Source organism: Acomys russatus, chromosome 3, assembly GCF_903995435.1.
Source record: "Acomys russatus chromosome 3, mAcoRus1.1, whole genome shotgun sequence".
Lineage (NCBI taxonomy): Eukaryota > Metazoa > Chordata > Mammalia > Rodentia > Muridae > Acomys > Acomys russatus.
Genome location: NC_067139.1, coordinates 76,455,838 through 76,479,523, shown reverse-complemented (window position 1 = coordinate 76,479,523; position 23,686 = coordinate 76,455,838).

Below are 23,686 nucleotides of genomic sequence, written 5' to 3'. Positions count from 1 at the left end.
TTCACTCACTCACGTGCTTATTTACTCACAGGACTGTCATTTATTGACCATTTACCACAAGGCCAGTTATTAAGCACTAGAGTCAAATGGTTAGGGAAGCTCACCCCCGTCTCTGTCCTCAGAGCTCTCCCCACAGGAGAATAGAAAGGCAGTTAAATAAAACATAAGCAAGTGTAGAAATAAAACTTGGGTAAGGGAACAGCAGTGTGACAGTTCATGCCAACAGAATGTGACATAGTCAGGAGGGGAGGCTTTCCTGGGGAGAAGGCTTTCCTGGGGAGGCGGAGCCCGGCTGGATCTTCTGGAAGGAAGTACTGGCAAACATCCCTTGTACCAGCAAAAGAAAGCATGAAGGCTATGGTGGGGGAGAGGTCTGACAGGGAGAAACCTTTGGACCCAGCACAACCTGAAGGCCTCACTAGTGAGTTTCATTTGAGGCAAAAAAAAGAAAAGAAAAGAAAAGAAAAAAAGAAAAAGTGGAAGTCACACGTATTTTGAGATGACTACCTGGAAGTTCCACGTCCAGGCTGGAGAAAGCTAGATGTGAGTCATCTGGGTGAAATCCGACAGGGCTGTCCATACGGAGACACGCCCACCTTCTTGTTGTACGTTAATTGCTGGCACAGTGATATTAAGAGCTGGCATCTTGAATGGGGGCCAAACCACCACTTGGTTAAGACGGGAGTTTTGACTAGCTCTGCGAGCCCAACACCCTCTGCCTGGCATCCATTCCTTCACATACATTCAATATGCTAATGCATCTGCAACAAATTAAGTGTCTCTTAAAAGTCCCTTGAAAGTCTCCAAATCTTTGAAAATTTAGAGTGCCTATGGAAAACAAATAAGCAAAACCCTTGACCTTTTCTCTATTCATAAGTAAGATCAATGGAATATACCAGAAGCCCAGAAACCCTTCTATTCTCAGAATTTTTTAAAAAGAATTTGCTTTTATGAACCCAAAGCAGAATTGGAGGTCTTAAAAAAAATAAAAAAAACCACTAGGCTTGCTTGGTTAGCTTTTGATAATGAAGTCAAGGGACTTAGTACAGTAATACGTACCAGTTGCAGTGCAGGATAGCCCTGTCTCCAAACTCACACTGAGACATGTGTGGCCTGGACAAGCCTTAGGACCTAAGAGTAGCAATTTACGTTGTTTATTCTTACAAAATGGCAAAGCCGGGACAGGGAGAGTGTCCATTTCCCATTAGTCAGTGTCACACACCTCCCTGCCTTCCAGGGACCACTTCCTGTAACAACCCATTAGACAGCTCTACAACAATCAATAAAACACTTAAGACCATGCATGAAATCCAAACAGAATCTTAGAATGGAGAGATAAGGAGATAGTGTTTTGAAATGGCATTTTAAATAACAAGATTCACCTAATCTTATTTTGGGGAAAAAAAAAAACCTGAAGGAAAGAAATGGGGTGGGAAATGCTACCCAAAAACAAGTCAGCAATTTTTGAGTTTTTCAATTAAGTTGCCAATTTTAAGGCTATTATGTTGCTCCCTGAATCAAAGGGATTAACAATTTCCCTCTTAGCAATTAGAAAGGTAGCATTTGACCATAGAAGCACACGGGGGAAAGACTGTACAAGAAGTTAGAATCAACTAAATCTCTGCCAAGGACCACCCAAGAGCAGCTAGATGAGAGGTTGCTTTCAAGTGGGGCTGGGGATCAAAGCCTGAAGGAGATTAGAACCAATAGGAGGTTAAAGGGAAACATCTGGCCTTTTACAGCAATCACCAATGGAGAAGTGGATCTTCCCTGAAGAGGGAGCCGCCCATCTGACCACAGACCCTACGATGTGCCGCAGAACGCCAGTTCCATGCAGAAAGACGCCTCTGCCTTTCAGCAGAAAATGCACCTAAACGTTCTGAAAACTTGCTTGAGAGTGTACAGCTAAGCTTGAGACACACACACACACACACACACACACACACACAGAGAGAGAGAGAGAGAGAGAGAGAGAGAGAGGGAGGGAGGGAGGGAGGGAGGGAGGGAGGGAGGAGAGTTGTGTTGTGTTGTGTTTGTATATGTGTGTTTATATGAGCACCCTTACACGAATGTGGAAGCCGGAAGTCCGCATCAGGTATCTTCCCCCGTCACTCAACACCTTAGTTTTTGAGTCATGATCTCTCTCTGTACCTGGGGCTCATGAACTCAGCTTGGCTGGCTGGCCTGTCTCTGCCTCCCTACTGCTAGGATTGCAAATGCGAATCCAGTTTTCACATGAGTGCTGGGGATATGCAGGCTCTCACGCTTCCCTTTACTGACTGAGCCCTGTCCCCAGTCCCACATTAGGACTCGGAGCCCTTTCTTGCTCGGGTCAGAGCACGCTGTCATCCCTTCGTAGTCTTGGATCCAATAAAACCCACATCTGCTAAGGAAGAGATGAAAAGTCCTGGAGGCAACATGGAATTTTCAGGATATACAACAGGAAGGAGGAAGTTCCAGTATTTTCCTAATTAAAAGGGGGAGGGGCGTGGTTTTGATGAAAAGACCACTTTATTGGAGAATGTTCTTGCTTTCTAATTTGGGTCTTTTGAAAGAGGGGCTAATGGTCACATGGTTCCTATACTAACTCTGCTTCTACCTTATTTCCTTTCTTCGGAGTATCCTGGAGAAATCGCCACCCAAAAGAATGACAAAACAGGCCCAAATCCACATCTTCAAACATGCCAATTTTATCTGCTATCTCTTCTCATCACATTTCCTTAGAAACCCAGAGAGGAATGTTTTAAAGGCCCAAAGCAAGCGTGTTTGCTTGACTCCATCTAACAGGAAGTCGGCTAGGATCAGAGCTCTGTGCACTTTGTCATGAGGTCAGACAGGCACTGGGCTGTTTCCTTATTCAGGCCACAAGTAAAAAGAGAGGTGGTAGTTTCTGAGTGTCATCTGACACGTGGGGTTTAATTGATGAACCTCCCAGGAGTGAGAATCATAGACAATGAGGCCCGAGATGGAGGTTTCAGTGCACCACGTGCGAGAAGGAATCCAAGGATTCATAGATGAAAAGACGGAGACGCTGGAACTGTTGGCTTGCCTCTAGAGCCAGCGAGCGAGCGGTTCTCAACTTGTGGGTCCCGATCCCCGTGGTTTGACTCTCCCTTTCATAGGGGTCTCATATTAGATATCCTCAACATCAGATATTTGCAGTATGATTCATAACAGTAGCAAAATTATAAAGTAGCAACAAAATAATTTTATGGTGTGTGTGGGGGGGTGGGTATCACCACAACATGAGGAAGTGTCTTAGAGGATCACAGCATTAGCAAGGTTGAGAACCATTTCACTAGAGGCCGATAGTAGCTTAGGGTACAACTGTGTGTCGCTGCTATATCCTAACCCCGCCCCCCTCACCTCTGGGTTCTCACTCGGTCTGTACAAGAATGATTCTGTCTCACACAATGTGTAAGTGAGGTAGCAGGAACCAAACGCCTCCACCTGAGATATGCAGCCTCTCTCTCAAAGGGAACGGATTCGGCACCGTTCCCTGTAAGCCACAGATTTACTCCTTCCTACTTTCCTAATTGAATTGTCTTTGGGCCTCAAAGAAAAGAGACTGAGAACCACAGTGCTCAGCGTGTGACCCCTCGTGACACATTTCACTCTCGTACCCAATCACTTTCCCTCTCCTTTAATATTTAATATCGCTGCGTCTCCGAAGAACTCAGCTTCTTGTTTGTGAGGTCTGTAGCTCTAATTAAGCAACATTGTAAATTCCTAAGCTTCCTCTTTCCTCTTTGTTACCTCTCTCTCTCCCTCCCTCCCTCCCTTCGTCCCTCTCTCCCTCCCTCCCTCCTTCTTCCTTGCTTCCTTTCCTCCTTCTTTCTTTGAGACAGGGTCTCTCTATGCAGCCCTGGCTATCCTGGAACTTGCTCTGTTACGTAGCCCAGGCTGGCCTCAAACTCAATGCATGCCTCACCACACCCGGCCCACTCTCCAGCCTTAGCATCTCCTTCTGGTTTTATATATAAATCTTGCTGCACTGCTTTGTACTGCCACATAGGATTGTGAAGATGTACCCTAACATTTTACTTTTCCATTATTCCTGCTGACTATGCAGTTGCCACCACTTCCAGCTCCGTCATAAATAGCATTGTTAAGCATTCTCACTTACGGGCCTCTTTCATCAGATACCTAATCATTTCTTTGGGTCTAGCCTGAGGTTTCGACTACTAGATCACCGGAAGACGCGAACTTAATGTTGTGTTTTGCTTTCCATGATGTCTGTTCTATTCTGTAGACCTTCCTTATATGATTGTTAGCAGTTGGCATTATATGACATTTTACATCAGTGCAGGGACTTGAACCCAAGACCTTGTGCACTAGAGAAGTGGTGTTGCCACTGAACTCTGTCCTCAGCTCTTACATGACTTTTGAACATAAACCATTGATAATCAGGGTCCCTTTCTGGTTAATAGCAGGACATTAGACTTGGCAACTAACGCTGTTATTTTTATGTCACACTTCTTCTGTGTTTTGGCATCGTACGGAATGGCCAGTGCAGGGACGTGCTCACAGTCCCAGGGGCCATTAGGAACAAGCCAGTGCTCTGATGAGCAGAGAGGTGTCTAGAGGGCACACTCACAATGCCTGTTGCAGAAAAGCAGGAAACATCTCAGCTATGCCAGGCTGAAACAGGATACCTGGGAGTTTGGGGGGTCACCTGGGGACTCAGCCTGATCCTATCTTAAAATAAAAATGGAAACAAGAACCAAATAAGAAAACAACAACAACAACATAGGACACACACACACACACACACACACAAAAACAAAAACAAAAACAAAAACAAAAACAAAAAAACATGCACTTGTGAAAGCCTCTCTGGCAGCAGTCACCAGGAGAATTCAGAAATCACTTAGGGGTAAGTGTGAGTTACAGGTCATCACCATGAAAGCCAGTTCTCTCCATTGATGAACCAGCCAGTCGGTGACTAACTAGCGACAATTTGATGTGTAGCAGCCATGCTTAGTGTTTCCCCACTCAGCTGCCCCACCTCCACCTTCCCAGGCCCACTGCTTGATACAGGCATCCTTACCTGGAACTACCCTCCACTCACAGCCCCTGCTGGAGAGTCTCTTAGGGCCGCACCATCCTGCCCTCTGCCGACAGCTTTTAAGATCAAGGAAGGCCAATGAATCAAATATTGAGCTCATCCACAGCCTGAGAGAATCCTTACAAATCTTAAGATGTTGAGCTAACTCAGAAAGATCAGCTACACATGATAAACACACAAGTGTTAGATCATAGACAGCAGCAGACAGGGGAGTGTAGGCATTTTTTTTTTTAGCTATGTAGCTATTGGGTTCTAATATCTACCACCCTTCTCCACCATAATAGCTTATAACACTCCCAACACGAGGTGGGCAAGAAAGAAGGTGAGAGGGGGACGGGGGCGTAGACCTCTTCATGCTGCTTCCTGATGATTAGGGTCATTGGATTCCTAGGGGTGAGTCTGATCTTGTGTGTGTGTGTGTGTGTGTGTGTGTGTGTGTGAGAGAGAGAGAGAGAGAGAGAGAGAGAGAGAGAGAGAGAGAGAGAGAGAGAGAGAGAGAGTATCCAGCAAGCCAGTGATACAGCAATAGCAGACATAGCAGCAGGGATCAGCAGCAGTCAGGGCAGCAACTGCTGCCCTTTTTGGAGCACTCCCAGCTCCTTTCAGGCCTCTGGCATTTATCCCCTCTGAAAAGTTCCCAGAATTCCAAATGCCAGCTATCCTCATCAGGGCAGAACCATGCCCTGCTAGAGCACAAGGCAAATCATAATCACCTGCTGTAAAGCAGCCTCTTATCCCACACCTGGGCTTAAAACGAAAACTTATTCACAAAACATAACTGTTTTTTTGGGGGGGGGGTTGTTTTTTGTTTTAAGGAACCAAAACTTTCACTACAGGAGGGTAGGGTAAAGCCAAGATCACATGAAAACAGCAGCAGAGGGTTTCATTCTACAGGGAGAAAGTAGGATCAAATAGACACAGAAGTTGATGGTATTCCCCCCCCCCCAATTCAACAGCTGCATCAGACATTCTACCCCTAAGAGCAGTGCCATCCACATTAGGCTAAGTATCTAATTTTCCAGTCTCTGTTTTCTCCGGGCCCCTAGGGTACACTTCCACAGATCTTAATCTGACATCTTAAAGACAAAGAGTAATCGAGTCTCCAAGACCCCTTACCTGTGAGAAGTTATCTTGGATAAATTACTCCCAAAGAGATAGATAAAGCATTTAAGAGAAAAAAGTATTTATTTGGGGAGTCAATTCCAGCATCCAAAAGACCAACTTAGAGAACAAGAGACCAACTAGAGAGTGAGCGACCAACCAGAGAATAACTGACCAACCAGAGGGTGGATGCCCAACTAGCCATCAAGTGACCAACCAGAGAGTGGGTGACCCAAAGTTGTTCAAACTTTCTGGGGTAGCAGCCCTAGAAAACAGAAATATAATACAACTCAACAGTTTAAATGAATATCTATTAAACAACCACAGAATATTATTCTTTTTAATATGTTAACAATGATCTAACAACTGATTTTAATGAAAAAAAGTGAACTTGGTAGAAGCCATCACAGTTGTGGAAAACAGTTTTTGTAGATTCAAGGAACGACTTATTGGATAGAGTGTCGGAAGATAAAACCTTCCTAGCGATGTCCTGACACCACGTGATTCAGTCACTCACTCCTTACTTGCTGCTGGGACCCCAGTGCTATGGAATGTTTATAAATGCTATCCAATGCTTTAAACGTGACGAAGCCAGAGAAAGCAGGCGTTCCACACTTCCTTTACTTGTGGAGTCCTTCACAGGAGGATGGTGTGCAGGCTAAAGGGGCTCTGTGTAAGCTGGGCTGTCTGTTTCAGCCCTGGTCCTGTCTTCCCAATCTCTCGGGCTTAAAAGTGCGTTGCCCAGTCTCTCCTTACTTCTGTCTATTTGTGTAGAAAACAGAGATCATGGCTCCAGCACTCTGCCTATGAAGTTGTTGGCTGATCAAAGGGGGACCGCCCTCGCTGTGGGTTCCCTGGCTCTGTCAGTCGGATAATGGGGACCGCCCTCGCTTTGGGTTCCCCAGCTCTGTCAAATCCGGTGTGGAAGCGTCAAGATGAAACGTTTGGACTGGAACTATGTAAAAGCCATGCTTTTGTTCTCTCTCTAGTTTTCCCAGATAATAGCCAAATCTAGAGAGGCTAGCAACCAAACTGAGGAGACCTGCCTAAAAATAATGCCAACACGGAATGACAGCAAGAGATACAATCACTAGGACACTGTTCAAGGCCCTGAGTCTGGCTAGTAGTTTAAGACTCCTACTATTCCCAGTTTTACTGGAAATGCTCTACTTCGCATATCAGATGTAAAATAGAATTCAGTTATTCATAATTGAAGGAATCGTAAGTAATATAGTCAGTTATGTCCCCAAATATTTGGGGACTAAGACACTCCTAGTTTACCTCAAAACATTCACTTGGTGTCTTCTCTGTTAGCCGTCATCCTAGATTCTGAGACACAACATAGCATTCCTAAGGGGGAAGGGGGCAGTGGCTAACGTTTGTAGACAGGATTGTTACTAGGTCAGACAGAGTCAAACAGCAGTTCCACATCTCCAGGCTGCTGTGGAGATGCTCCTCTGGCTCCCCTTCACCTTCAGACCTTAAGACGATCTGAATGGTGCCTGCTTGGTCAGCTCCTGAGGAAGTCTTGTGGGGCCTTCTGCCTTTGCACCTGCATCCCTGAGCGTCATGAGCCCTGTGGGGTCCTATACCAGATGGCCTGCACACCAGATATGTACATCATGATGCATAACAAGATTACAGTGTTGAGGTAGCAACAGAAGCAGTTTTATGGTTGGGAGGTCACCACAACAGGAGGAGCTGTAGTGAAGGGTGGAGGCTTCTGGAAGGTTGAGAACAGCTGCCCTAAGGCATCGCTCGGACTCATCTCAAGAACTGTTTTTTCTTGTGTGCATGTGTGTGTATGTATGTGTGTGTCTGTGTGCATGTGTGTGCTTGTGTGTGTATGTGTGTGTCTGTATGTGTGTATTTGTGTCTATGTCTGTGTGTATGTGTGTGTGTGCACGCATACGTGCACACGCGCGTGTATGAACATGTGGAAGCCAGCGACTATCATCAGGTGTCTTCCTATTTTCCTCTCCATCTCATTTTAAAGACAATATCTCTAACTCAGCCTGGAACCCACCGTCCAGCTAGTCCGGCTAGCCAGCAGGCTCCAGGACCTGTGCCGTCCCCACCCTGCCAGTCCTAGGCCACAGGCACGCACCACCGACACATCTGGCCTTAGGCGGGGGCTAGAGAGGCAAACTTAGGTCCTCACATTAGACAACAAGCGCTTCAGTGGTCCCTGTCCCTACCCCTGCCAATCATTTCCTCCCCCACGAATTAAACCTGGCTAATACCAAAGACATGGCGCTTTCAAATTCATTTCTCTATCAAGTGGGACCTGTGTTTCCATAAGAACCACATTGCTTTACCCAGGTTGGCGCTGTATTTTCATCCATGTGTTGTCGGTAACAGCCTGTCTGCCCACCTCTTTACTCTAACCTGTTTCGTCTGCTTGATCCCAACACTGCCTCCTTGATAATTGCTATCACCTGGTGCTTTGGGGTGGGGGTTGGGGGGGGGGCTGGCTCCTGCTCTTAGGTGTTGCTTCCTCCTCGGATGTCTGAGTCCAGCCTTCCTAACTTAGAACACCTGCATGGCCCCCATCTGCGATTTTGGAAACAGTTGTGTGGTATCTGGCTGGTGGGAGTTCACAGAGCTGAGCTTGCTAGAATGACTGTTCTTATTGAGAGTGACAGGAACAAGATGTAGAGCACGGAACCCAGGGCGGGTGGGATTTGTGTGTGTGAGCTCTGAGGTGGAGATTAGCACACGGGAGGTTACAGGGAGTGCTACCGAGAGGAAACAACCATGGGAGGGAAGAGGAGGGCAGGCAGCAGCCACACTGAGCAGAGGGAGGGGGTGAGCTGTGTTTGTTCTCAACAGGAATACTGGAGGTCTGCAGGGAATTCTGAGAACTGGCTGAGCCCTAGGACTTTGCCTGATTTGGGTTTAAGAGAGGAAGGCCGTTAGTGTCTAGCCTCAATCACTGGCGGGGCCATGGCAAACCCTAAGGAGGACACATAAGCAAAGATGCCTGCCTGTGGCACTCGTAGCACTAACGCGGGGGCTGCTCTCTACTATGCCAACCTTAGGTCAAGGACTGGATTCCTAAAAGGAAATGTGGGCAGTACAGCACAGCTCTCCCACAGGAAGGGCCATGAAAAGAGAGTTCCGATAGCCACAAAGCTTCAAGGAAACGCCAGAAGCAACAAGGAACGCCAGACATGGTTCCCAGGGACGGTACCTGCTTCATCTCTCAGTTAACATGCATGCTATCAGTAGGCACGCTGTGTAGGATTTATCATAATACCTTTATTATTCACTTGATTTAGTTTCCTAAGAAAGGGTCTCCTGAAGCCAAGCTGGCCTTAAACTTGCTCACTGAGGATGGTTTTGAATTTATGATCTTCCTGCTGGGCTCACAGGTGGCATGTGTCACCACGCCCAGTCAGCTTTATCATAGCGAGTTTAGCTACAGCTTTTCCCACGTGTCAAACCCTGTCAAGTCCTAACTCAGTGTTAACCTTGGGAGTCAATCAAGTAAGTGTAAGTCACTTACTGAACACACAAATGTCAAAATGAATAAGGATGCCAAGAGATAAATCAGTACTGCTTATGAAGAAGAAGAAAGAAAGAGAGAAGAAGAAGAAGAAGAAGAAGAAGAAGAAGAAGCAGACGAGAAGACAGGAAGAGAAGAAGAAGGAGAAAGAAGAAGAGAGAAGAAGAAGAGACGAGAAGAAGAAGAAGAAAAAGAAGAAGAAGAAGAAGAAGAAGAAGAAGAAGAAGGAGTGTTGCTTTGTTCCCAGCCTTTAAGATAATTTCCAATTTCACCCAGAAATTTGAATCTTTAGCTGAGCCACTCATATTAAAATATTATAGAGACATGGTTCCCAATAAAAATTATGCTTCTTATCAAGAACCCTACCTTCTCCTCATCTGTCATGCAAACTAATACTCTCAATGCAAGGCAACATGTGCCACTACCATTGGGGTCACCTAAGAAGCCCCAAGAGTTGCCCCCTTTGAGCTTTTCTTGTATCTCTGATGGTACAAACGGCTTTGGGAAAGTGATGTATCTAATATGTACACCCAAAGATGAACTAGGCTCTGATAAGTCAGTGAGCATATCCCAAGCAGAGAGAAGGGCTCTCCGATGGGGGCAGAATTAGCTGTTTGTTGGAGTAATTTGTGGAATAGTGGAACCACCATTACACAGCTTATAATCAGTTTTGGGTTTGTTTGTTTGTTTGTTTGTTTAATGTTCTAACAAGTCCTAAACTTCCAAACATCTGGACCTTAAGAAAAAAACATTAGAAATTTTATTCCTTCCAGAATGAGTCCGTTCTACTCTTGTGATTCGTTTGTACACCTTTGAGGTGTTTTTTGGAGGGGGGGGGTTGTTTTATTTTTAATGTGTTCCTGCCAGTTTTCAAAGGTGATCATTCACAAGCAGATGTGAAAATTGTCTTAGCAATTATATTGGTTTATAATTTCAACGTGATCCTGAAATGCCCTAAGCCTACTGAGGGCTTAAGTATTACCCAAATGGTTCTTGGAGATTACTAATGTGGTTTTGGTTTTTCCCTTTATGCTGATGGGGGGAGCAGTTCACATGGTCATACTCATTGGAGAAAGAGAAACTTCCAGAAAAGCTTGTTGGATGAGCTAGTGAGTTGTCTCAGCAGGTAAAGGCACTGGCTGCCAAGCCTGAAGACCTGAGTTCAATGCCTGGGACCCACGCGGTGGCTGGAGGGAGGCAGGCAGCAAGGGTTGTCCTCTGACTTCTACACATTTGGCGTGGCGCTCAAGCCCCTGTACACAGAATGCAATAAACACGCAAATGCGTAAAACTGGTTTAAGTAGCCCTCACCCACTCTTACAGTGTCAAATCACAAATAGGAGAAACAAAGGAATAAAAGGAAAGAAAAAAATGTATCTCATGTAGTCCTAGTTTGGAATGACTTAAAATGCAAGTGATAACTTTTAGACAGTGAAAGAGCAGTTGGAGATCTTGTATGCGACTTGAGAAAAGCCCGAAAAGAAAGCAGTATGTTCACTCTCCTACTTCCTCAGCTGTCTATCTGATCCTCTGGAAGGGAAGCCAACCACAGCCAAATCTCATCTCCTGATGAGGAGTGGAACACTGTAACTTTTCTTCTCAGCATAACATCAGGTCCAGCTAAGTTTGAGTACCATCCATCTGCCGTCATCTCTGTGACAGTCTTGTAGATCACACTGAGGAGTAGAGAGACCCTACAGAAGCTGAGCAGGATGATCCCAAGCTCCTCCTGAAGAACTCTCGGACTAGTGTGCCTGCACACCTCCCTCAGCACGTTACATGTTGGAAGGCCTTTCCAGAAGACTCTGCAAAGGGCAGCAATCAGCACAGAGCAGTCTCATGAAGGCCTTCTAGGGTCTGAGAGCCATCCAGACTGGACGTTTGCCAAGGGGCATACTTTGGCTTCCTGCCAGTATTCTGTAGCAGGCAAGCATTATGTTGAGGGGCGTCCTTTGTTCTAGTGAAAGCTTAAAGGTCAGAAAATTATCCATTTCACCCACACACAGAGTCTGATATGCACAGATTTATTGTGACTCAGGAATTCACGACATGCCCTCAGAGTTTACCCTGGACGACAAAACAAAATGGGGGGAGTATGATAATGGGGTCATTGTACATATATGTCAGTCTTTTAGGTGCAGTTTCCTCACACTGTCTTCTACTCCTTAAAAAAAGACCTGTAAGTAGTGATTTGATTTGCTCCATACCATAATCCTTTAAATAGCCCCTAAATTTTTTCCCAAGAGGAGTAAGATACCAGGTGGCTCGTAATAACTAACCCTGATGCACCAAAGCATAAGCATAATATTTCTTCTTTAGAAATTTAAATTAGGACGTCAGGTCCACCTTTGACATACACCTTTTAAATGAGGTATTTGATGTCAAAGAGTGAAATGCCACAAAGACATATTGCACATTTATGTCCTGTTTTCTTTTTTTTAATACTAAGGATTGAAATTGAGAAAAATTAGTGTCTTTTTGCTGTTCCTGGGGAAATAAATAAGAAAAAGCCATGCACGCACACCATGAAACTTTAACAAGGCAAGGCATGGAGTTTTATGCTTTCTACAATTAAGATTTACCTTAAGTCTTTTTCATTCACTCCCAAGCCAAAGACCACCAACCTGGAAACAATTTCAGTTTTTAATAGCCACCATTAATATCTATGAAAACACAGTAAATGCATAATTTTCACATCAGGATATGAAACCACAAGAAGTGAATTATTTATATGAACTACATAAAAGTAACTTAGCATTGCCTGTGCTTGCCAGACAAAAGTAGCCTTTGTAATTTCCATTCATTCAACAGATCCATTGAACTGCCACCCAACGCTCTGCACCAAGACAAACGTTTTAATGGTAAGAAACACATTATATGCAACTCCTATCTTATAGACAGATTGACTCCAGTTGGGGAAACACACGAATTTGTGCACACACACATATACGTACATGAATGCCCTGTCACACGTGATCAAGACCCAATGGCACTCACTATGTGCAAAAAGGCTTAGAGGCTGAGATGAAGTTGTGATCACTATTATTTTAATAGTCTAAGAAGTTGCCATGGAAACGGGAGGCACAACCCCAAGGGATAAAGCTATGGCCAAAGATTTCATTACTCACAGATGCATCTAATTGAAAAGAGACTTGTGTTGACACTCTGTTACCCTGGGTAAATATTTTTAATACCTTGACATCTCTCTTCTTTTTTTACTCTCTATTCCACACCCATCAGCTGCTTCTGCTTATAGTGCCCGTTGCTATGATTCCTGCATGTTATGTCAGACATCGTGGGTAAAAACTGAGCCTTAACTTCTGAGACCTGAACAAGGTAATAGTACGTGAACGGTGTGTTCTAACTTGTAGGTGAAAAAACCTCATCGAATTGGAAAAGGGGAGATAGACGGGTAGATGATAGATAAACAGATAGATGATAAGATAGATATAGATAGATAGATAGATAGATAGATAGATAGATAGATGGTAAGGTAGACAAATAGATAGGTGTAGAGATATAGATGGATATTGATTTTCCAAATAAATTTAATTGAGAGTTATAAGCCCTGCTTTGTATTATTATCTTGTGTGTCCATCTCTGTGAATGAACGGCTTACTCTAGAGAGTGTCTGAGTGTCAACCTACCACTCTGACCCTTTATTTTCTGCCTCTAAGCTTTATAACTTCAGTTGTTAATTACACTTAGCTCTAAACAATATATTGTGTTATTAAGAAATAATTGCAGTGAAGACAAGGAGATCAGAATCAGGTCAAAATTGCGAGGTGTGCTCAGTATGGTAGTATATGTCTGTAATGCCAGCACAAGTTAAGTTAAGGCAGAATTTTAAGTTTGAGGCCAGCCTGGACTACATAATAAGACCCTGTTTCTATCCTACATTCTACACCACCACCACCCTACCCAAAAGCAATTGTAAGGTGTTCACAAGATAGCTGAACTTGGTTTTGTTTTTTAAATTCTTCCTAGGTTTGTGTAGTTTGTGACAGTGAATACCACAATGTCACTGTGACATGGGTGCCTATGATCTGAGACAGGTGGCAAGGGTAGAGGCTAGACTGTTCAAGGCTGCAAACTTTCTCCAGAGCCCAGGGACACTCGTCTTCATCTTTAAAACCCCTTTACTTTGTTTTTCTTTGCAACTTGAGTAACTGTTTTGCCTACATGTTAAGCCTTATTTGGGGGAAATCAAGCTTTGTATCTTCCTTAACAAATACCTGTTCTCTGAATCAATAGCATGGACACTGTTCCCTTCTATCAAGCCAAAACAGAAATCAGTTTCCAGCCTGTTAGTCAAATTAGGCCAGCTGTGAATTCCTCTCTGTTCAGGGAGGTTTTGTTGGCCATCCATCCTTAAAGTTGACAGTTGTTCAAGAAATATGTGTTAATTTTACCAATTGAAATTTTATTTATTAAGAAATTCCATGCACTCAGGAAGATATATATGAGTTGACTAGGCTGGCTTTGTTGCAAATGAGTAATCCAGACCCTAGGAAGACATACGAAGGGCCCGAGATGCTCCTCTACATGATGAAACACTGGGGTTTATTTTCCTGCCGAGGTTAGGGATAGCCAAGACCTCATTCCGGGCCACAAGTCTACGACCTACTGAAGAGCTGGAAGACAGTCTACAGTTCTGAGACAAAACAGTGAGAAGATGAAATGCACAGGTAAGACCTGAGCAGTCAGGAACAGGCTACAAGAACTCACTCCTCAGCTTTGCTCCTTTGCTGTTTTACCCAGCTAACTTCAGTAATTGAGATATCAATTTCCTTTATGCAAGAAAATACCTTTCTGGGGCTTTCAGAGCTTCAAGCGTGGTACCAGATTCTTGATGTCCCGAAGAAAGGGGCCACAGGATTTTTAAGTGCCCTTTTCTTTTCTATTTCTTTCTCCCCTTTCCCTTCATCAGTCATTCTTTTTGTGGTCAATTGGGTTGCCACCCAAACCCACAGTGACACCTGCTGGCTAATCAGGAACGGACGGCCAGCCTGTGCTGGAATCATAGGAACGTGTGGAAGAAATATTAACTACTATAAAATCCTTTCAAACTTGAGACAGAAAAAAAGGAAACTGAGTAAATGTTGTAAATGGTAGAATGGAAGGGAATCTTCTCTTTTGGGGGAGGGGTGGGGGAATCTTCCTGAGGCACTAAACGTGTGAAATGTAAAGATCTTGGTTTTATTTCATTTAAAAAAAAAAAAAGTACCACAAACCAATTATTTAGTCATAACACAAAAGCTATGCTAATAATCCACAGAAAGTCACTCCTAACAATACTTTTCATCAGTCTCATTTTTATTGCAAAAGGTGGCACATAGCCATTACTTAACAAAAATCCCCTAGTAACACAGCACGCCCGTTTGTTTTGTCTCTCTAACACAAAGGGTTAAGTTGTTAGACCCTCTTCTCATTCCCCAGGGCTTCCTAGTCTTTGAGGAAGTATCCTTACTGAAGAATATTAATATTTTGCTTAATCATAGGTATTACATACACGGGTTATTTTGGCTGGGTACCTTTTTGAGGACGTTTGCTTTATTTCAGGGAAATCCACTTCTGACTTGAAAGGAGGAAGTCTAGTTTTCTTTTTTAAAGACAACAAGGATTTAAAAAAAAAAAAAAAACCATTGGTACATCTTTTAAACTGTTGACACTTTCCATTCGAAGGTTAAATGTTACGAAAACCTTCTCTGTGCACGTGTTCGTATTTGAAGCGAGGATGTCCCCAAAGGCTTGCCGCAGCCAACGTGGACTGGACAAAAATCTTGGCCCTCTTCATCCTCGCTGCGAGTTCTCAACGCCAGAACTTCATTTAAGCATGACCTTAGAAGAAGACTGATCCTTTCAGCGTTTCCTGGTATTTGGGGAAAGGAATGTTTTTATTTGAATGCAGATGTCACTTGGTTTACAGGAAGGATTTGGTAATGCGTTCATGCCAGTACTGCACTTACCCGGAGAGTTTTGCTATGTACGAAGAACGCATGTCAAAGCTCACTGTTTGTTAAATGGAAAAGAGTCAGCACACCAGAAGCTTCTATTATAAACATTGTGACTTCGTGCAATTTACAAAATGTTCTATCTCCATTAAACAATAAACCCTTGACCCCAGAGCTCAGTTTGGAGATCCTGCGATTTGAGAAGGTAGACATAACGGATGGCGATAATAAATGAAAGGTTCAAGAGGTTAAGGAAAACTGTTTAATTATTTCTCTAGAGTGGGGGCTGCAGATGGCTTTCCTGTTGGCTCTGCTGTCGTCCCATAGAAAGGCTGCACGGAAAAAAAAAAAAATCCACCAGGGCAGGGCAGGCGGGGCAGGCAGACCAGGCATGAAAGCAAGCTGCTGGCCCTCAGCTGTGTTTGTGAACTAATGGTCTCGAGATACCCTTCCGTCTCTGAAACTTTGCAGCTTCTGCCAGGAGACCCAGTGCCAGCCCCTGGTTCATCATCTGTTTTCCAAAGGGCTTGGATTTGTTAGCATGAGAAATTCATTGCTCATGGTTGCTTCCCAGCTGTGGCACTGGTGAGTGTAGCCTCCCCCCCCCCCCTTATTTATTTGTTGAAAACTATGTTCTGTCCTCTCTTGGAAGTTCTCTTATGTAACGAGTCCTGGACACAAGCCCTTGGGCACTCAGTCCCGGGTCCTTAGCTTGCTTGTCAGTTAAGGACCTCCCCGTGAGCAGATGCCTCACATGAACTTCATGAGGTCAGAGTGTCCGCCTGAGGGCAGGCCTGTGGCAGTTCTCAAAGCATCCAGTCCTCCTAATCCAGTGGCCACTGAGAAACACAGGAGGAAGTCTGTAGAGTCATCTTCGGTTGGAGCCCTGGGTGACCGGGGAGTTCATGGCGTAGCTTGAGAGGCCAGGTAAAAACCCCTGCTAGAAGCCCAGAAGTCCTGCAAGAGCCCAGTGTGTTTAAAGCGGGAGCCAGCAAGGAATGCTTTGTAAGTCTCCATCCAGGCTTTTAAGGCCAGTGGACAAGCCTTCTGTTGTTGCCAAAAGAAGGCGAATCCTTCCGTGCTTCCTAGCTCTCAGCCCATCCCAAGCACATTTACAGTAAATTGCTGCCTATTTCTCTCCATCAAGACACGAGGAAACCAGGTCAGAGGCAGCTGCTCCTACAAACTTTGGGTTCTGGACTCTAGCAAAAGAGTGTTGTGAAGCTGTGAGGAAAAAAAAGGAACCTGGCCTGGCTTTGATTGAAACGTTGATTTTTTTTTTTTTTTTTTTTTTTTTCTTGATAGTCTGGGAGCAGGCGGGAGGGGGAGGAGGGTTGGACAAAACAAAACAACAACAACAAAACACTGAAACTAAAACTTTAATGAAAGAATGGTAGCGTTTTATTCACTTGTGGCCTTAATGTGAAAGACACAGTTTGCCACCATGTTCCCCAAGGGAAGATAAAAACTGATCTTTCCTGGACATGTGTGAGAAGCAGAGGTCTGCGTAAGAAAGTTCTGGGTCCCAGTGTTCGCCCATCCACCACTGAGGAGTCTGGGTGAAGGGAACATCTCTCTCTCCCCCAGCTGTCCAGTTGTGAAGCAGAAGCTATCGTGGCTCCAACAGGGGCTGTTAAGAAGATGAAGTGGTGCCTTCCGTGTTCAACACAAACCCTTGCTGGTGAGAGGTCTTCAGGCTTCGACTGGGGACAGAGAGTGTGAGTCCGCAGCCTTGCTCAGTGAGACTGTGTGTGACTTCAGACGTCCTTCCTTCCTCTTGGTTCAAAATCTACTCTTGGGTACCACCGAGATGAATAATAGAGTGAGTGGATGGTTTTCTTTTCCTATCCGTATGAGATGAAAATGAAACAATCATCCAAACAGAAAAGGGTCATGTCCCAGGCTTAAACACCATTTTATCCTGAACTTCTGGGTGAGAGAGAGGATGACAAACACTGAGGACTCAGCGTTAAGTCTGAGACACACAAGTGGGGAGTCACAGGTGTGGAGACATTTTGTGTAGCCCATCTGGTCCCCAGAAAGAAAAAAAATCCCACCTGAGGCACGAGCCAGGGGTAGGAAGCTCAGCATCTCTCAGCCACCACGCACAACTCTTCCCGCAGTGGCCAGAGCAGAGCGAAGACAGAAAAGGCCAATAATACTAGACGCATGAGGCACCGGCCAACCTCAGCAGTAAAGATAAATAATATTCCAATGTAAGGCTTGAAGGGAAAAGTTGCTTAGTTTAACCCTAGTGTGAGCAAAATTTAAGTTCAAATGAAAGTGAGATCAGGGGATCTCAAAGTATCTGAACCTGGGACCTAGTTGTCAGCTGGAACTAATGGTACTGTGATTTCATCAAAAGAAACCCAGTTCTGCTTAAGCCCAGTGGGGTTCTGGGGTTCTCGGTGGGGATGCCTTTGAGCGTAGAAGGCAGTTTCTGAGAGGCATGCACCTCAGAAGGCTTTTCTCTGTCATTGCTACACGTCAGGGACAGATGAGGCTCCCACACCTGGGAGATAATTTGAGAAGCAGACCCTGCACTGTTCTGGGTTCTTTCAAAGCAATGTTTTTACAAAAATAAAATAAAATAAAATTTAAAAAATGAAGCACTTATCACAAAGCTCCAGGGTTTTCTTGAACTCAGATCTGGTATTTGCCATGCAATATTTTGATAAATGAAGGTTAAAATGATTCCAAAACACACAGATTACATTTCCTTGAATATACATGGTTCTGGAAAATGAAAGGGAAACGGTGCTTTGAGCAAAATACATTTGGGCTCCACTGAACCCAAATATTTCAGGAATACTGCACAGCTTGCCAACGCCCCAGTGCTCCTGGGCTCATATAGCCTGGCTCTCTGTTTGAGAATTCCTTCCAGCCCCCATTTCCCCCAGGCTTCTCTACTCATGACAGGAAGTCTGTAACTCAATTTTCCCTTCTGTAAATAGAAAGCATCTCCAAATTGCACAGGCCTGCCATCTACCCCACAGGAAAGAGGGGAAGACAAAAGCAGGTTTTTCAGAGTCTGATCGCCCATGTGGGGTGATTGCAGTAAGGTATTATGCCAGGTGGCCTTGGGGTTGCCTCCCTGATGACACACAGCATCAGTTCTCAGGGACCCCTATGTTCCATTCCAAGGCCTCGGGAAAACGACAACAGCATTGAACATTGACATTAATATACAAATGAACTAACTAGCGGGCACTGCTCCGTCCAAGTTTAAATATAAGCACATGCTGCTCCTTTGAGTTGGACGTTGCTGTGAATGGGGCATCGAGGCAGATGAATTAAATCAAACCAAAGCCACGTTTGGAGGGGGAAATGGTTTCAGTAGGGCTAAGTGCCCATATTTTAATACATCTCCCAGAGGAGGATGAAAGTTGATCGAACAGATAAATATTTCATTTCTAAGTCAGGAACTCAAACTATATAACAAGATTTGGAAACCTGAAGTCCTCGGGTTGGCAAATAGGTCAGCAGCAGGGCAGAGTTGAAGCGTTCCCGCCTGCAGGTTTGTTTGGTTCATCCAGTGCCGTGAGAAACTGGGCACAGTCCTTCAACTTTGGAGGCCATGAAGGAGCCCTAGCGTTGGGGTTTGTGAATCAACAAAGAGGAATGGCGTTTAATATTTAAATATGTCTCATGTAGCCATTAAAGATCTTTTACGAGTGTCAAAGCGTTATTAAAGCAAGATGGACTTGGGTCACGGTCCCTTTCCTGGCACTCCCACAGCGCTAATGAACTGAGCAATGTCTCCTCGCCTCCAGTGGATGGCTGCCTCCAGCATCAAGTTCACTGGGCCTGCGCAGTTTAAAACTCCCAAGGAACAAAGGCAACCTGAAAATTATCCTAACCCAGGAATTTTTATGTCCATTGTTTGAATATCAACCCTGCCCCCATTGTGGGGGGGGTGGGCATTGGAAAATCAATGAAAAATAAATCCATTGGCAATAGACACACACACACACACACACACACACACACACACGTCTTACATCCAGTAGATACTATTTACCTTAGCTAATAGGTGGAGATATGTCCACTCTCATGCAAACCATCTGCTGTTCCCAGAGCGATCCAGGAAGGACCAGTGCGGGAAAGAGCTATGATGCTGAAAGGCTGACAAGCTAATAAAAGAAGATGAACACACTGCGTAAGAGAGACGTGGGAGCAAACTTAGATGCTTTCAGTGTTATATAACAGATTGCTTGGGAAGTCCTAGCTACGAGTGACAGGCAATACCTGCTTTACTGCAGCCCATCAAAAACAGGTTCTATAGAGAAACAACCATACAAAGGGACACTAGAGCATTTATCTATGAAAACCCTCTCAAACACCCTTCCTTCCCTCAACTCCAAATAAGGGAGACTCCTACACTTATCTGCCACCGGAACAAAACATTCATCACCAAACGTAATTTAATGACAACCCACACAGTATGAGAATCAAACACAAATGTCTGTGGTTTCCCTACCACACATTCAACACCCAGCAGAGTGATCACCCATCTTCATATCACATAAAAAAAAAAACTGGCTGCTTCCACGCAGCATTTATTAAGATACAAATAATGATAGGCTGCATCACATAGACCTCCAAGGTCTGGTTTTGGTGGTATGTGATTTTTTTTTTAATGGTCATTGATAACAAAGCATAAATCAGTTCCTGTAGGGGTTTTTTCCTTCACTAAATTTTAATGTCAAAGCATTTTTTAAAAATCAAAAAAATGGTAACAAGAGGGTTGCCATGCTACTGGTGTCTCCCTGTCGTCTTATGTTGGTCACTGTGGCGCTATTCACAGTGTGGCAACACCCAGCGAACATTCGGCAACGTTCTCCAATGCTGTAGCGATGCAGTGGCTAGTGAGGGGTAGAAAAGTTCATGCAAGGTGCACCTGAGGCAGAGACATGGGTGAACTGGAGTCAAAAGAAAGACGCTGAGAGCTGAGGTGGCATGGCGTGAGTCAGTGTGTGTACGCTTGCGTATTCCTGTGTCTGCCTGCCGTGTCCGCGGCTGTCTTTGTTTCCTCTGGGGACCTCACTGACCCTTACTCAGGCCTCCTCAATGCATCTCTGTTTTCTCCTCCTCGCCTTCTCAAACCCCATCTCCCATCACCTCAGCCCTGGGCCGAAGTCTACCCTATGACCTTCTGAGTTGCTTTCCAAAGCTAAACAGTTCAGTCTCTGATTCTTCCTCATTCTAAATTCTAACAAGCAAGCACAGAGAGGGGCCACCCCCAACCCAACAACCTTTTTACAGGTCATTAGCAAACCTAAGGGCATGTCATCCTGGGATCTCATATGTCCTATTGACCCAGCCAAGTCATGGGTGACAGAAGAGGAATTGACTCTGCAGTCTGAGACGGAGCGAGCTCACGTCACATTCTAGAGGCCAACATGGAAAACTGCATGGGACTGTCTGCAGCTTCTTCTCTCGGAATTCTATTTTCAGTGCCGGCTTAGTCTCCCACCAGCTTCTCAGCCACCATGCCAAGCATCCCAGAAAGAGAGAGAAATGGGGATCAGTCCTCTGGCTCACAGCCACACTTTTAAACCACTCTAAAAGAAGAAAATTACAGTAGAGGAATTCAAGTGTGAACCTTTTTCCAAACACACCAACCAGAATGGGCTGGACCCCAAAGAACTTCCTTGAATCCGAAAGGGCAAGCTGAAAACAGCTCTTCTCATCCTCAGCTACGACAGTGAGTGGTTTGGTAGCTCCAAAGTCATTCTCAAATCCGTTTGCTTTTACAGGTTGATAATTTACTCAGTTAATAGTAAAACAGACTGGGTAGAACCTCCCAGACTTCAGACATGATCCATGATGGTGTTAATTTTGATTGAAGACCCTGACCGTTCCGATTTGCAAGTTTATCATTAGAGCTGTAATTCGTGGCCTATTAGCTCTATCGATGCCTTGTTATAAAATTGCTCAGGGTGTTTACAATGAGAAGGCTTGATGATTCCCATCCCATAAATGTGTGGATAACTGAGAGGCTGCAGCACACACCTCATCAAGCCTTCTTTTCAAGTCTTGAGAATGTCTTTAAAGCTCACCACTAGACCTCAATTATGCCTGAGTTGCCAACAAGAGAAAAAAGTGACGCTACATAATAGACTTGTCAAAACGCTTTCTGCTTTAAGTGGACCCGTACAACCGGTCAATGGAAAGAGCTGTTTAAGGTGTGATGATGCTATCACATTTAAAAGTCTAAAAGATGGACTGAAAATCAGCCCTGAGCCAACTGATTACAAAGTAGACCGGATTGCTAAGTTTATGGAGTGAATTTGGTTCAGTTGATACAGAAAGAAGTAGACTGTGCATGTGTGGCTCCAGGGCCACATGTGTGCATGTGTGCATGTGTGCATCTGTGCATGTGTGGCTCCAGGGCCACCCAGGAGTGTATCTCAGTGGACTGTGCATGTGTGAGGCTCCAGGGCCACCCAGGAGTGTATCACAGTGGACTGTGCATGTGTGAGGCTCCAGGGCCACCCAGGAATATATCACAGTGGACTGTGCATGTGTGAAGCTCCAGGGCCACCCAGGAGTGTATATCAGTTGACTGTGCATGTGTGAGGCTCCAGGGCCACCCAGGAGTGTATTTCAGTTGACTGTGCATGTGTGAGGCTCCAGGGCCACCCAGGAGTGTATCTCAGTGGACTGTGCATGTGTGAGGCTCCAGGGCCACCCAGGAGTGTATCACAGTGGACTGTGCATGTGTGAAGCTCCAGGGCCACCCAGGAGTGTATCACAGTGGACTGTGCATGTGTGAAGCTCCAGGGCCACCCAGGAGTGTATATCAGTTGACTGTGCATGTGTGAGGCTCCAGGGCCACCCAGGAGTGTATCACAGTGGACTGTGCATGTGAGGCTCCAGGGCCACCCAGGAGTGTATCTCAGTGGACTGTGCATGTGTGAGGCTCCAGGGCCACCCAGAAGTATATCATAGTGGACTGTGCATGTGTGAGGCTCCAGGGCCACCCAGGAGTGTATCACAGTGGACTGTGCATGTGTGAGGCTCCAGGGCCACCCAGGAGTGTATCTCAGTGGTCTCAGTGCATTACGGAGGACCCAGTAATAAAACAATTTGATATAGTCACCCTGCCCAAAGAGTACAGTTAAGTCCCTACCCATTTGGTTTGAATTCCACAAGAGATTCAATTGGAGTTGAAATAAACCCAACAAATGTGAAATAATTCTATCCTTTCCATAATAAAACTAAATTTCATATAATACTGTTTTAAATACTTAAAGCTTCAGGGATAACCTCAAACCTGTCAAATATAAAAATGTGAATAAAAATATTTGGAAACAATAGTAGCCATAGAAATACCTGAGCCATTAAAAGCTGAAGCCACAGGCTCAGAGGTTAAGAGCACTGACAATTCTTCCAAAGTTCCTGAGTTCAGTTCCCAGCAACCTCATGGTGACTCACAACCATCTATAATGTGATCTGACTCCATCTTCTGGCCTGCAGGTGTACATGCAGGCAGAGCACTGTATACTTAATAATAGATAAATAAATAAATATTTAAACAAAGAAAAAGCTTGATATTGTAGAATGCTAACGCCCACCCCCTGCCCATCCTCTCTTCAGAAAGAGAGAGAAACATTAAGGCTCAGAGTTCTGCGAGACATCCAGGTGAGCAGCACAGTCGCAAAGCATGAACTCCATCTGAGTCCTCTTGCTCTGACTTGCTTTTCTTTCCTTCTGTCCTCTTCCTGAAACACTAAACACTCCTCATCAGACCCTGCCATCTCCTCTTCATCACACAGTACAGAAAAAACAAAGCCAAGTGACACCAGGTCCCCATCTTTGGGTGTGTGTGGAGAGCCATACGTGGGCAAGCTAACCATGGACAGCAACCTCAGGTAAGAGCTGGCACAGAAATGACTGGTTCTGGGCAGAGGAGGTTGGATCCAGGTTCCAAGACCCAGAAATGCTTTGAAATGTGTCATTTGAGAGTAGGTGAGACGATTTCAGAAGGTGGCTTGGTATTGATTCTGGAGATTATTTTATTTTGTCAATGTAGTCAAGTTTAGCCTATTA